This window comes from Aptenodytes forsteri, unplaced genomic scaffold, assembly GCF_000699145.1.
Source record: "Aptenodytes forsteri isolate BGI_AS27 unplaced genomic scaffold, ASM69914v1 Scaffold153, whole genome shotgun sequence".
NCBI lineage: Eukaryota > Metazoa > Chordata > Aves > Sphenisciformes > Spheniscidae > Aptenodytes > Aptenodytes forsteri.
This window is the reverse complement of record NW_008796178.1, coordinates 1,576,646-1,589,095: the sequence shown is the minus strand read 5'-3', so window position 1 is coordinate 1,589,095 and position 12,450 is coordinate 1,576,646. Positions and strand designations below refer to the sequence as shown.

Sequence of the window (12,450 nt, the reverse complement as noted above, 5' to 3'; positions counted from 1 at the left end):
CAGCCGCGGTGCCGGCCCGCGGGGAGCCCGCGAGCTTGGGCGGGTCTTGGGGCTGCGGGGCGGCTGGCCCTGGGTGAGCCGTGCCTGGGCCGGGGCGGCCAGGTCAGACGGGGCTGGATGCAGGATTTATTTTTACTGTTGGGCACGGTTCGGCGGGATGGAGTTACTTCCCCCTTCCATCCGCGTAACTGAGATAAAGATTTGGCTGAGGTAGGGTATGCAGTTTGGCAGGAGCACTGCTGAAGTAGAAGCGATACCTTAAAAACAAGCAGCAGAGGAAACAGTGGTAACGTTTATTCTTGCTGGAACTGGGGGAGGATTTCTAATTGGCTTTTAGTATCAAAGGAGAGAGGTTTTCTGTCTCTTAAAATTGTTTCCTTCTTGTCGTAGGTGTCGGCTCTTTAGTTTCCACTTCTCTTTTAATTCTCAGTATCATTTGTATTTTATCTCTCTGTTGCAGTTCAGTGTCTAAATCCGTTTACTCTGTCTCTTCAGCATGTGCTAAAGTTCCTTCTAAATGTCTGTGCTCAACTTCTCCATGATTTGTATCTGTCAGCAAACGTCCTAAGGAACTCCTGCCCATAATTTAGGGGAGTTAAGTATGCAGCCGAATTTAATTTAAACTTTTGTATGTAACTTTCATATTGTAACTGTAAGATAAATTAGCATAAGACTTCAGCGCTGTAAGATTATCTTCTGTTAAGATGCTTTGTCATACTCCTCTGTCTTCACGCAACTCCTCTTTCAAGATGATCTTGCCTGCATAACTTGGGGAAAAACAAGGCAGGCTCAGAGTCTCAGGGGCGTATTTTTTTTTACAAGAAGAGGTAGCTGCTTTTTTGAATTTTAAAATAACTCCATATTCCTAAACTCTGAATAAAATTCAGGCAGTGTGAGTGACTACCCTGTTTCAATTTTCTCTGAATTGAAAATGTGCTAAATTAGAGGTAAAAGCACTTTAACTTAAGCAAAAGAAAGTGAACTAATGTTTTTGATGTTAGAATTGACTTTTAAAGACTCTGACATCATGTTCTTTTATGATAGATGAGAGGTTACTGTTCTGATTGACTTCAAAGCTGATCCAACAAGATGCTCTGTTGTGGGCGGCATATTATTAATACTCCAAGTAGGTGCTGAGGTTTGAGGTAGCGTTTCTAAGGCAGGGTTGGGTAAGGCGCTTTCTCTCTTGAGCAAAAGACCAAGGCGGCGATTCTGTGCTCAAAGATGTCTTATACTGGACTCTCCTGGAGTATGGTTTCCCCTGTGAATTGTCCTGGTAAGCTGAGTACTTCTCTTGTGAACGTCGCTTTTGGTCCATGCAAAGAAGTTCTTTAAATGACCTATATTGCTTTTATTTCAGAAAAGAAAATCAGTTAATGAAATCCCATGTGAAAACTTGAAGAAGGACACAGTCCAATAAAATACATATATTAATTCCATACTTCTTTTTGCAGGAAAACAACACTTAGTAGTTTCAAATATTAATAGCAAATGCTTAGTTGTTTGTAACTAAAGAAATTCTAAGACAACTGCATTTACTTTGTAATACAACTTACAAAGAGCAGGAAACCTAGGCAGAATGTATAATGCCAGTAATTTCCCTGTTGTGGTAGATGTGTAAACAAAGTAATGGGAGATAGGGAAACTTATCTAGTAAATAAAAGGATAATGTAACTGAAATAAATTTAAATTCATGTAGCTAGAGGACTGAAGATGCATTGTTATCTTCAGACAGCTTCTTAGTTGATAGATTTGGGGATTGTGCTGCTCTAACCTCACCTTCCTGTGCGAACTCAACCAAATCCGTTAGATGAAATCAGAATACTTCTCCTTTAGCGTGTCTGAGAGGCCACCAACCTTATATTGTGTGAGTGTGGAGGTGGCCAGGCACAAGCATGGTGGTGAACATACATAAGGAGATGTTTCATGTGCTGTTGTTCCCTTGTCCTGTTCTCTGTGTGATATCAAGGACCAAGCTTTAGCCTGTTGTGGCCCATGAGATGAGTCAATTATGGTGCTGAGTGCACAGAGTGTAGCTGATACCTGCCCAGGAGCTGAAGAAAAATAAAGCTTGTTTATTAGGATAAATTGTAGGTTTCAAAAGAATGAAGAGGAGGGTGAGTAAATTCTGGTCTTAAACACAGTCTTGGAGCTTGGAAAAGTCCCTCAAATCTCTGGATTTTTATTATTTTCCTTTGGCAAGCTAGAAATTGTGGTATCAGATGTCCACAGGAAGTAGTAATGTTAATTCAGTGTGCTCTAAAACACTTAATCCTTGAATAAAGGCATGTTCTAGAAGCCCTTACTGCTCTAAATGAAACAATCAGATGACAATGTATGTTGGAAAATAAGAGCGTAACATAGGCTTAGAGATTAGAGAAATAAAGACAAGAGTTAATACTGTAAGCCTTCATGAGTGTATACTTAGTATTAGAAGAGATGTAATGTGTTCAGATTAGAAATCAACTCTGGAAATGCATAAGGATGCCACATGTGCCCAATAAAGGGGGTGAACAATGACTTTTCTTACTCTAGGTAATGTGGACACTGGAAAGGATGTGTTGTGACTTCAAGGGGGAGGATGGTAGAACAGTGAAATACTGAGAGAACGATATTACGTGTCAGGACTGCTGAAGAATGCAGCCCTTAAGGGGCAAATGAGGGAGTTAAGTAAGGCAGTGTTGGCTTTGTGCCTGCTAGATAGTGAGAGACCTGTTCAAAGAAAAGCCTCCATACAAAGTTGTGTAAACTTTGGGCCATCAATGCGAGACAGTACATCAAAGTCTCTTGACAGTCAGAACCAAACTTGCAAAGCTGCATGCAACTGACCTTACTCCTGGTGTCCTCTCCTTGATATAAGGCTAGAAGTTGACCCTGTTTTGAGCAAGAGGTTGGACCAGACTAGCTCCAGAGGTCTCTTTCAACATAAATTATGTTGTGATTCTACAACAGTAGTATAGAGGAGAAATGACAAGCAGAAATGTAAGTCCCAAGCTACTTGTAGGGCAACATCTTTGTCAGATTTTAAAATTTAAGGTAATAAGCAAATAAGTTGTTTATTGTATTTTAAACTTTCACTTACGTTTCTGGAGAAAACATCAACTTACTTGCACTGGCATGTGACATCTAGGAACCCTATTTATGAAAAACTTTTCATTTTCCAAGGTGCTGTACAATGATTGGAAAAGATGCTCTCTTCTGTAAAGAGCTTGTATTTCAAGGGGGAACAGACAACTAAATGAAGGAAACGGTGAGACAATATGAACAGGCAGTGATTTCAGCGCATTAATAATACAATTATTAAACTTTTTTAAGGCATCATGACTGTCGTGGTTTAACCTCAGTCGGCAACTGAGCACCACCCAGCAGCTCGATCACTCCCCCCCCCCGTACTACTAGTAATAATAATAAGAAGAATATACAAAGCAAGTGATACACAATGCAATTGCTCACCTCCTGCCGACTGATGCCCAGCCAGTCCCCAAGCAGTGGTCACTGCCCCCCAGCCAACTCCCCCCAGTTTATGAACTGAGTATGACGTCCCATGGTATGGAATAGCCCTTTGGCCAGTTGGGGTCAGCTGTCCTGGCTCTGCCCCCTCCCAGCTTCTTGTGCACCTCCAGCCTTCTCAGTCGGTAGAGCATGGGAAGCTGAAGAGTCCTTGACAATTCTATTGAAGTATGTTGTTTGTAAGGTAGCGTTAGCCTTCATTATGTAGGTGTGAGGCCTTGACATAGGTGTTTGTGTCTGTAGGTGTCTACTCAAGTGTCCTGTCTGTGGATTTACAGAAACCAAGTTAATCAGCTCTTCAAGAGGAGTATGTATTCTGTAAAGAAAGATCTTGTATGGTCTTTTAGTTTTGATTTTTAGCAGTGTACTTTGTATACAGAAAATGCTGTATGTTCTGTGTACCAGATACTTTGTGCTTTCTGGTATACTATAATGTTAAAACAGGATATTTAATTACCTTGGTTCCATCTTAATATCCTTTTTGTTTTATGATAGAGATTTGTCAGTTAGTATGCCATATACAAGTCCTTTAATGCTGGTGTTCAGGAGAATGAATTGCTCTGCGTGGTGGGAGAAAGGACTATCGCAAGCTGTTGAAGCAAGCAGAGTGGTGCATCTTCATAGTTCTCAAACCATCCTGATGTGAAGGCATGGACATCTTGTGCTATTTCTTCCTAGTGGAAGGCTGGATCCATGTTTTGAGAAATAAGCAAACAACTATATATGCTGTGGAATTAAGCATTAGTGTTGGGGGAAGGAAGGGATGTGAAGGGTTGGAGGAAAAGTGAGATTGCTCAACTAGGTTAGGCAGGAGTATTTTTTTATTATTTTTTTTTTTAAAGAGATCATCTGGAGAACTCTTCTGAGACTCGACTGGTGGGAAACAATGCACAAACTCCAGGTCTGCTGGGCTTCTTCATGCTTGGGATCTTTTCATCGATGTCTCTTGCTGTCTCAGATATGCTATTTCTTGTCTGGATGTTGTGGTTTTGAGAAAGTGGTGAAATTTGTGACATGGAGACAGTAGTCCAAGTATTTTCTATTGTTGCTTCACTATTTCTAAGTGTTTTCTGTTGTTGCTTCATGCCTCTATTGCGCAGGTCTGTAGGGGAGGCAGCATCTTCATTAGGCTTACTGGAAAACGACATGGAATACAGAAATGAGCTTGTATTTGCAAATTCTTTTTCTTATTGCAGACTGGAATGGAAACTGCAAATTTGAAGATACATGCAATCTGGGAACAATTTTTCTAAATTCAGCCAAGTAACACAATCATAGATAGCTTGAGGAAAAGCAGTATTTAACATTTAGGGAGCAAAGGCAAAACTGCAAAGTACAGTGTTGTCTGTCCCTCAGAAATCTCTCTCTAGTGTAAGAGCAAGATGTTAGGCCTTCAGAGACACTACGGTAAATAGTGAAAGCTTTAGGATTATCAGTTAGTATTCCCCATTCTATGTTTATTACTTCAGTGCACTGATGCATATCGTTATGGTATGTGTAAAGCTGTTGTTGATTGCTGATTTTAAAAAAAAGTGTACCACTCCTGTCATTATTGTAGAGAATTGTGCTAAATGGTTCAGATCCACAAAGGGGGTTGGGGTTTTTTTTTGTACTACAGGTGGTTGAATTCAGCTTCTTTTCTGGATGTGTGGGACAGAATCCCAATTATTATGTCATAAAAATATATGACCCGCTGTTCTTGTCAGAATTGTGAATTATCTGTTCTTGGACAGTTTAACTTTTTTTAAGCTTCTGTTAACATGGCAAGCCCAGAAGTTTGAAGGCAGAAGGTTAATAATTATTGGTCAAGATCCCATTTCCAGCGTGAGGCAACAAAACATGAAGATTGCACGTTGGCTAGGAACATTTAACTATACCCAACGGCCTTAGCCTCTGTGTGCCTGTTCACTCGGGAGCATTGTGAGGACTGAGATTTAACCACCTGGGGAGTTAGCACTTAATATTGTCTTCTTCAGAAGAACTAGAAGTGAATGAAGTTGCTTGAATTTGGGCCAAGCTTTGCATAGTGTAGGTCTGAAGGTATCTACTTATTTGGCAAATGAAATTTTAAGTCTTTTAAGGTAATAGTTAAATTCTTTCACACAAGTCCTTTACTGGAGTAATTTTGCACTGGAGGCTGCCGTATGCTAACTTAGTTTCATGAGTTTTGAGTATGCTCACAGAGCAAAATCCCCTCTCTTTGGCAAGCGTAGTAACAATATACCCAATGCAGTGTCAGACTTCCAGTTCTGTAATGCAGTTATTTGCCTGTATTGTTGTTCCTGTCCTATCTGCCTTCTCTGTAGTTTCTTGCTGTGGAGCAAGGCTGTTACAGTAACGAATTATTTTGGATTCCCAGGGCTACGGAGGCATCCCTTTTAAGACCTGATTAACAGATGCATCACCATTTCCTTTAACTGAGTCCTTGATGACCAGTATCTCTGGAAAATAAAAAGCAAGTGCCTTAAGGTGTAATTGCTCAATTAAGGCATCTGAGAGGAATTGCTTAAAAACTTCCTGTGTTAGCAAGGGCCGGTCCTGCTCCTGTTGGAAATCCTTGGAGGTAGGAAGCAGAGGAGCAAGTTTTGACAACAGAGTAGGTTAGAGTGGCTGAAATATCTGCAGTGGGCAGTAGTCCCTGTAAGTTTTGCAGGTGTGTTTTCTTTCTGCTTCACCCCCTGTGAGGAGAGGAGTTCTAAGGTGTTTATTCTCTGGGTACTCAGAACCATTGTCTCTGATGAAGCTGATTGTTGGTGTCTTTGGAGAGACATGAGAATATAATGGTAAAAAAGGGTATGTCCTCTGATCTTGCCTTCCTGCTCTTCAAAATTCCTAGTGCTCTGTTCATTGTCTCTCTTTCCTATTTATTTTAACTCTCTCCTTTCCAAACAGCAAGGTGTGTTACTCTGCTGTGCAAAGTCCAAATCAACACATAGCATAGCGGTTAAGTTAGTGTTCTAAAAGACAAGACGACTGATGGACAAAGGATAACAGAAGATCAATAAAACATAGTAAACAGTGGTGTTTTCCCATAAAGGCCAGGAGGGTAGTACAAATGAATTGTTGTATGAACTGGGTTTTAATATTCATTAACTAGTGTCCCTGTGGTTTTTAAACTGTTATGCTCTTTGACCCCACTGGTGTTGGATGACAGGAACATTGCAGAAGAACGTTCCTTAGTGCTGGTGAACGTATTGCATGTCCTGGACCACTTATCCTGTCGATGCAGGATTATTGTTGTGAAGCTAAGAGAAGATGGGATGGTCAAGCTTAAAAGAGGATCTCTTAGAGCATGAAAATGCATATTCAGGAATTGGGGTGCTCTTCTAAAGGATCTGTTTGAGTCCTAAAAATTGCTATATTGGGTTTTAGTAGCTTATGAAGAGGACTGGGAGCTGTAAGACTCCAGATCTTCCTCTGGATTTCATGTGTTTTGTTTAAATTATACTTCAGTTGTAAAATAGGACTGCAAAAATATGTGTGCAAACCAAGCTACTATCTCCTTTGATACTGGGAATTTCAAAGCAGATGACAGAGGACTGAAACATAAACGCAACCTGTCATGAGCTCCAATGAAGTTCTGATCTGAAATTAAATAGCTGCAAAAATAATTTTGTTTCACTGGAAGTCAGGATTAAGACTGAGGAAATAAAAATGTCTGTTTTATGAGCCCAGACAGGCTCAAAGAATAAGGCTTCTTTGAGAGGAAGGGAGATAGTCATGCTCACACACTTGTGATGGTGGTAGCTTGATTAGGAAATATTACTTAACATGTGATACTAAAAGCAGACAGTGAAAGTCGTCATCTAGGTTTGGTGCTCTCTGTCTCTTGGCTTGTAACTGCAGTATGTTGTGTTACCTTCTCTTTTGAAACTTCTGAGTATCGAGAACCTGCCTGCGCGGGGCTCTGCCAGGTTTCCAAGAGCATCCTCTAGCTGAGGCTGGGAATGATAATCTCGCAACCGAGTCACAGAATTCCCATAGCATTCCCATACCCCCTGCTCCCTGCCTGCCGGTCACCTCCCACCTCTTGTTCCTGTCTCCCTGTCCTAAAGTACCCGATGCAACGTGAAGATTTCTGCTCTGGATGCCTTCCAAGCTGGGTATTTCCATTCTGCTTGCTTAATACGTATCTGTCATTTCTGTTGCCTGGAGGGGCTTCACTTTCTTTCCTAATACTCTTGTGTAATGTTTGGGGTTGAACCCATAAATAAATGTATTTTGGTGGTAAATGAAAGTGATCCATATGTTCCTTCTCTTGTTTGTAACTGCTGTGAAGTTTGATAAGGCTTATCTTTGTAAGGCCTTCTCAGTAGCAGTTCTTTTTGTCTAATCGCTTTCACACTTCTTCCTTTTCAACTTGACTTGAAGTATTAAACAAATGAATCGGGAGAAGGGAGAAGAACTAAGCAGGCGATAATCCTAAATGTCTGTCAACTCAAAAATATGCTAGTTAATAAAGGCTTTGCCAGGTCTTTAATAAACCTTCTGAGCAAATGTGTGACAACTTTACAAAAGTATTTTTATGGGAAAAAAAATGCTACTATTCTATTTCTCTGTTATTTTAGTGAATAACAAGATGTGGATGGAGAAGGGACTAGCTGTGCATGCAAACTATCTCCTGTTTTGTAATTCCAGTTATCATTCCCTTTATGACAACAGGCCGAGTTTTCCGAGATGCCTTCACACTGTCTAGAGGTTACAGGCAAGCTGAAGATCCGTGCCTAACAGTTGTAGAAAACTCTGTGGGTGTCTGAAAAGATTCATTTAGAGGTGTGTTGTATTTAAGAGCATAAATATTTGGTTGTATGGATCTCCATTTCATTTGTCATGCAGCTTTGAGATGTAAATTGGTTAATACATTTTGAGTATTGAACAGATTTTATGAACCCTTGCTTTTCTGATGAGTTGGGACAACTCTTCAGTTTCATTTTTATTGGCCAGATTTTAAAAATTCTAGCTAGATATTTATTATTCTTTCTATCAAGCTAGAACTTCACAATTTAAATTATAAAAATGAGTAAATCACTGTGCTGCACCACGAGTGTTGTTTTAGTACTTTACTTTGCCAGTATCTATTTTTTTAAACCTGCTTCTTGCATCCAGATGCCTTAACTGGTGTATTTACCAATGAACACTGCTATGGGATGACTGTCCTGCAAATTTCTTTCTAGTCACAAAATGGGTAAGGTGTGAGCAGTGGCTTTTCAGGCCTCCTCCTCCAATACCCCAAGCCAAATAAATGCTGATTTGTGTGATCCATTCGGATCTCAGACTATTAAAGAAGGCATTGTCCACTATGATCACACTTCTGTCTCCTTCATGGAGTTCAGGAGAACATTTGAGGGGGTGTCAAGGCCGTTCCATGGTTTAACAGAGAGGAGTTTGTCTCGCCGTGTGGTGATGAGTGTGAGTTGAAAAGACTTCCATCCCATGTCTAGATTTCCACTTGTACTGTTTTTTTCAGTTTCCCCAAAAGAGCAACCAATCTTGTCTCTAAAGCCTTAATTATATATAGCGTGGCAGAGACAGCTCCTTAGGGATGGGTGCAGCTTCCTCACACTTTAGTCATCACTGTTTTGTCACCTTATCCTGGAAGACAGCTGTAGCTGCCACCCATGCTTGGCTTCTCTGACTTGACCTCTCTCAGCAATTAAAAGCCTCGCTTAAACAGCCACACCCCTGATGTATGGTGATATATGAGGAAGTATGTATGTACTCACAAGCTTATTAACAGTGTATGTAATTTAGAGCTTGTATAGCTGACTGACTATTTTATAAACAAATGCATGGTGGATTTATTAAGCATGTGTATAAGAACATTGCCATATGTCTGAAATTAGAATTGCCTGCATAATACTGTAATTGAACAAGGCAGGATATGGCTCAAAGACACTTATTTCCCTTTGCCCTTTTGAATCCATCTGGTGGCTTTTGCTGTTCTTTTATCTCCTAGCAAATCAAGACCTTAAAATTGATGACCTAAAATTCGTTTCCTTGAAGCTACTTTAATGACACTTCTCTTTCTGTGCATGTGCGTGCACAAAATGTAACCCACATACAGTGGAGTGCATTCGTTCTTACCTATTTTATCAAGTAGTTGAGTCTATAGACATTATTTCTGTCTGCAATAGTAGAAACTTTTACAGTGCTGAAGGCATTTGCTGGTCAAACATAACAGTGACAATACCTGGTTATTGAATAGCAAATATCATAGGATGAGAAGGGGAAGATTTTAGCCCTTTTTTACAGGGAAGTAACTGTGAAGGAGAATGACAGTAGAGAGCTTGCATGAATACTACTTGAATTTAAAGTAGAACTGGGTTTCTTCTTAAAAATTCATTAAAAAAATTTTTTTTAAGCTCTTTTCTTCGTATTGCACTATGAATTCAGCAGGCAACTGGGCAATTGGGGTATGTATTGCCACAAGACACCCACCTTCTGACCTTTTAATTTTCAGCCTGTGGGGTTGTCAGGTGAAATTCCTGGAGACAGCTACATTGATTAACGTTTGCAGAAGTGAGATCTGCGTGCATGTTTCACAGCTCCATATGTAGCTGATCAGAATTTAGCATGTGCATCTCTGAAATAAAGAGGCCTGGAGGAATGATTTCATTTACAGATGTTGTCCCATCATGCTAGTCTGCCTGAGGTCTACTTTCCACTAAGATAAGGACCTATGTCTGTGTCTGCATGCTATATGAGTGAATTATATCATATAGGAACAAATAATTGCTTTCTGAGCTGAGAGCGAATGAGTAATGGCTGTCTGTGTTGCTTCCTGCATTATTGATCTTTGGAAACTACTTCTCACCAGAGGCAGTGAGAACACTTATCATGGAGTGCTGAAAAGTTCAGAAAACTGTTAACTAACTCAATTTTTTTTTTTTTTTTTTTTTTTTTTTTTTTTTTTTTTTTTTTTTTTTTTTTTTTTTTTTTTTTTTTTTACATTTGTGGCCTGATCCACACAGTGAAAGACCATGTTGGGGTAGATCCATGCTGCTGGAAAAAAAAGTAGAGGAGAGCACTGTTTGTGCTCTTCCCAATCTTATTTTGTTTACTTTTTTTTGAGAGTATTCACATGACAAATTATCCTTCCAGGCATGTTAACAGTACCCACATTTTGAGAGAGAAAAACCGAGTAGGAGGGATCCTTTCATATTCTTGTTACTTAGGGGTGTGAACAAAAGGGCTTTAAGGTGCGTAAGGACCTCGCTTTGTCACCACAGTATACTGATTTTCCTTACGAGAAATACAGTGTCTTTATATCTACTTTTATGTAAAATGATCCTGTTAATTCAGATTGCTAGCGAAGTTGATTTTCTTTGATGTATCTACCTGCCATAGTTTCTTAGCAATTAGGATTAAAAAAACATGTTGTGGGAAGTGCTCATAATTTTCTGACTCAGTTGATTTCAGTAAAAGCCTGTAAAGCAGCTGTTAAGGTCAGGAAATCTGTAATTGACCTATCATATGTTGCAATTAAAATGTATCACAGCTTTTAGAAATAGGAGTTACCTCAATCACTCTTGGGAAAAAAAGGAAAAAAAAAAACAAAACAACAAAACAAACCACCAGAAAGCTTTAATATATTAAACTGATCCATTAACTATTGCTCTCTTCTGTGTCTAATACAAGAAATGGAGGGGAATGCAAATCAAGCTCGTGGCTTTGATCTCGGTAGCCTGTTTTTGGCAGGGACCTCTTTCATGTTCTGGATAACAAAGTCCAGGGAAGATTCTTGCCAACGTCTGTCAATTAATAAGTTTACACCTTGAAACGTTTAGAATTATAAATACTATGTGAAAAATATTTAAATGAGAACACACATGAATGCTTTTGCCACGTACTGCTACTTCTTTTGCCTTACTACTTTTGTGGATTTTGTAAAATATTTGAATGTACTGTAATAGAATGACTAGGAATTTTATGGTTGCTTCAGCCCTGTGCACTTGAGTGGGTTTTTTGTGTCTGTCTGTCTCCCTCATAGTCCAGTATTTTTAATCATAAAATGCTTAAACCACTCTTTAATGCAAAATTGATCTTTGAGAGACTATACTGAAATGTGTATGACAGTTGCAAGGCTCTAGAAGCTCTTTGACAAGCTGAAAAAATAAGGAGGTGATTGGTGACAGCCAACATGGCTTCAGTAAGGGCAAATCGTGCCTGACAAATTTGGTGGCCTTCTATGACGGGATTACAGCATTGGTGGATAAGGAAGAAGCAACTGACATCATCTACCTGGACTTGTGCAAAGCATTTGACGCTGTCCTGCACAACATCCTGGTCTCTAAATTGGAGAGACATGGATTTGACAGATGGACCACTCGGTGGGTAAGGAATTGGCTGGATGGTCACACTCAAAGAGTTGCAGTCAACAGCTCGATGTCCATGTGGAGACCAGTGACGAGTGGCGTTCCTCAGCGGTCGGTATTGGGACTGGCACCGTTTAACATCTTTGTCAGTGACATGGACAGTGGGATTGAGTGCACCCTCAGCAAGTTTGCCAATGACACCAAGCTGTGTGGTGCGGTCAACATGATGGAGGGAAGGGATGCCATCCAGAGGGTCCTTGAGCCTTGAGAGAGGTGGGCCCGTGCGAACCTCATGAAGTTCAACAAGGCCAAGTGCAAGGTCCTCCACATGGGTCAGGGCAATCCCCAGTATCAATACAGGCTGGGCGGAGAATGGATTGAGAGCAGCCCTGAGGAGAAGGACTTGGGGGTGTTGGCTGATGAGAAGCTCAACATGACCCAGCAATGTGTGCTCACAGCCCAGAAAGCCAACCATATCCTGGGCTGCATCAAAAGAAGCGTGGCCAGCAGGTCGAGGGAGTTTGATTCTGCCCCTCTACTCTGCGCTGGTAAGACCCCACCTGGGGCGTCCAGCTCTGGAGCCCTCAGCATAAGAAAGACACGGACCTGTTGGAGCGGGTCCAGA

General features: G+C 40.5%; 1 protein-coding gene across 4 annotated transcripts in view; it reads left to right on the top strand.

The window, feature by feature from the left end:
• Positions 1-155: 155 nt before the first annotated feature.
• TEX2 (testis expressed 2) overlaps positions 156-12,450 on the top strand; it is a 57,123-nt gene continuing 44,828 nt past the window's right edge. The window contains exon 1 of one of the 4 annotated variants that reach the window (XM_009287698.2): positions 156-210. The gene's annotated coding sequence lies outside the window, so the exon portion shown is untranslated. Of the gene's footprint in view, positions 211-236; positions 287-1,255; positions 1,277-8,204; positions 8,284-12,450 lie in introns of those variants that run through there. The other 3 variants (XM_009287696.2, XM_019474230.1, XM_009287697.2) reach the window with 3 other exon arrangements.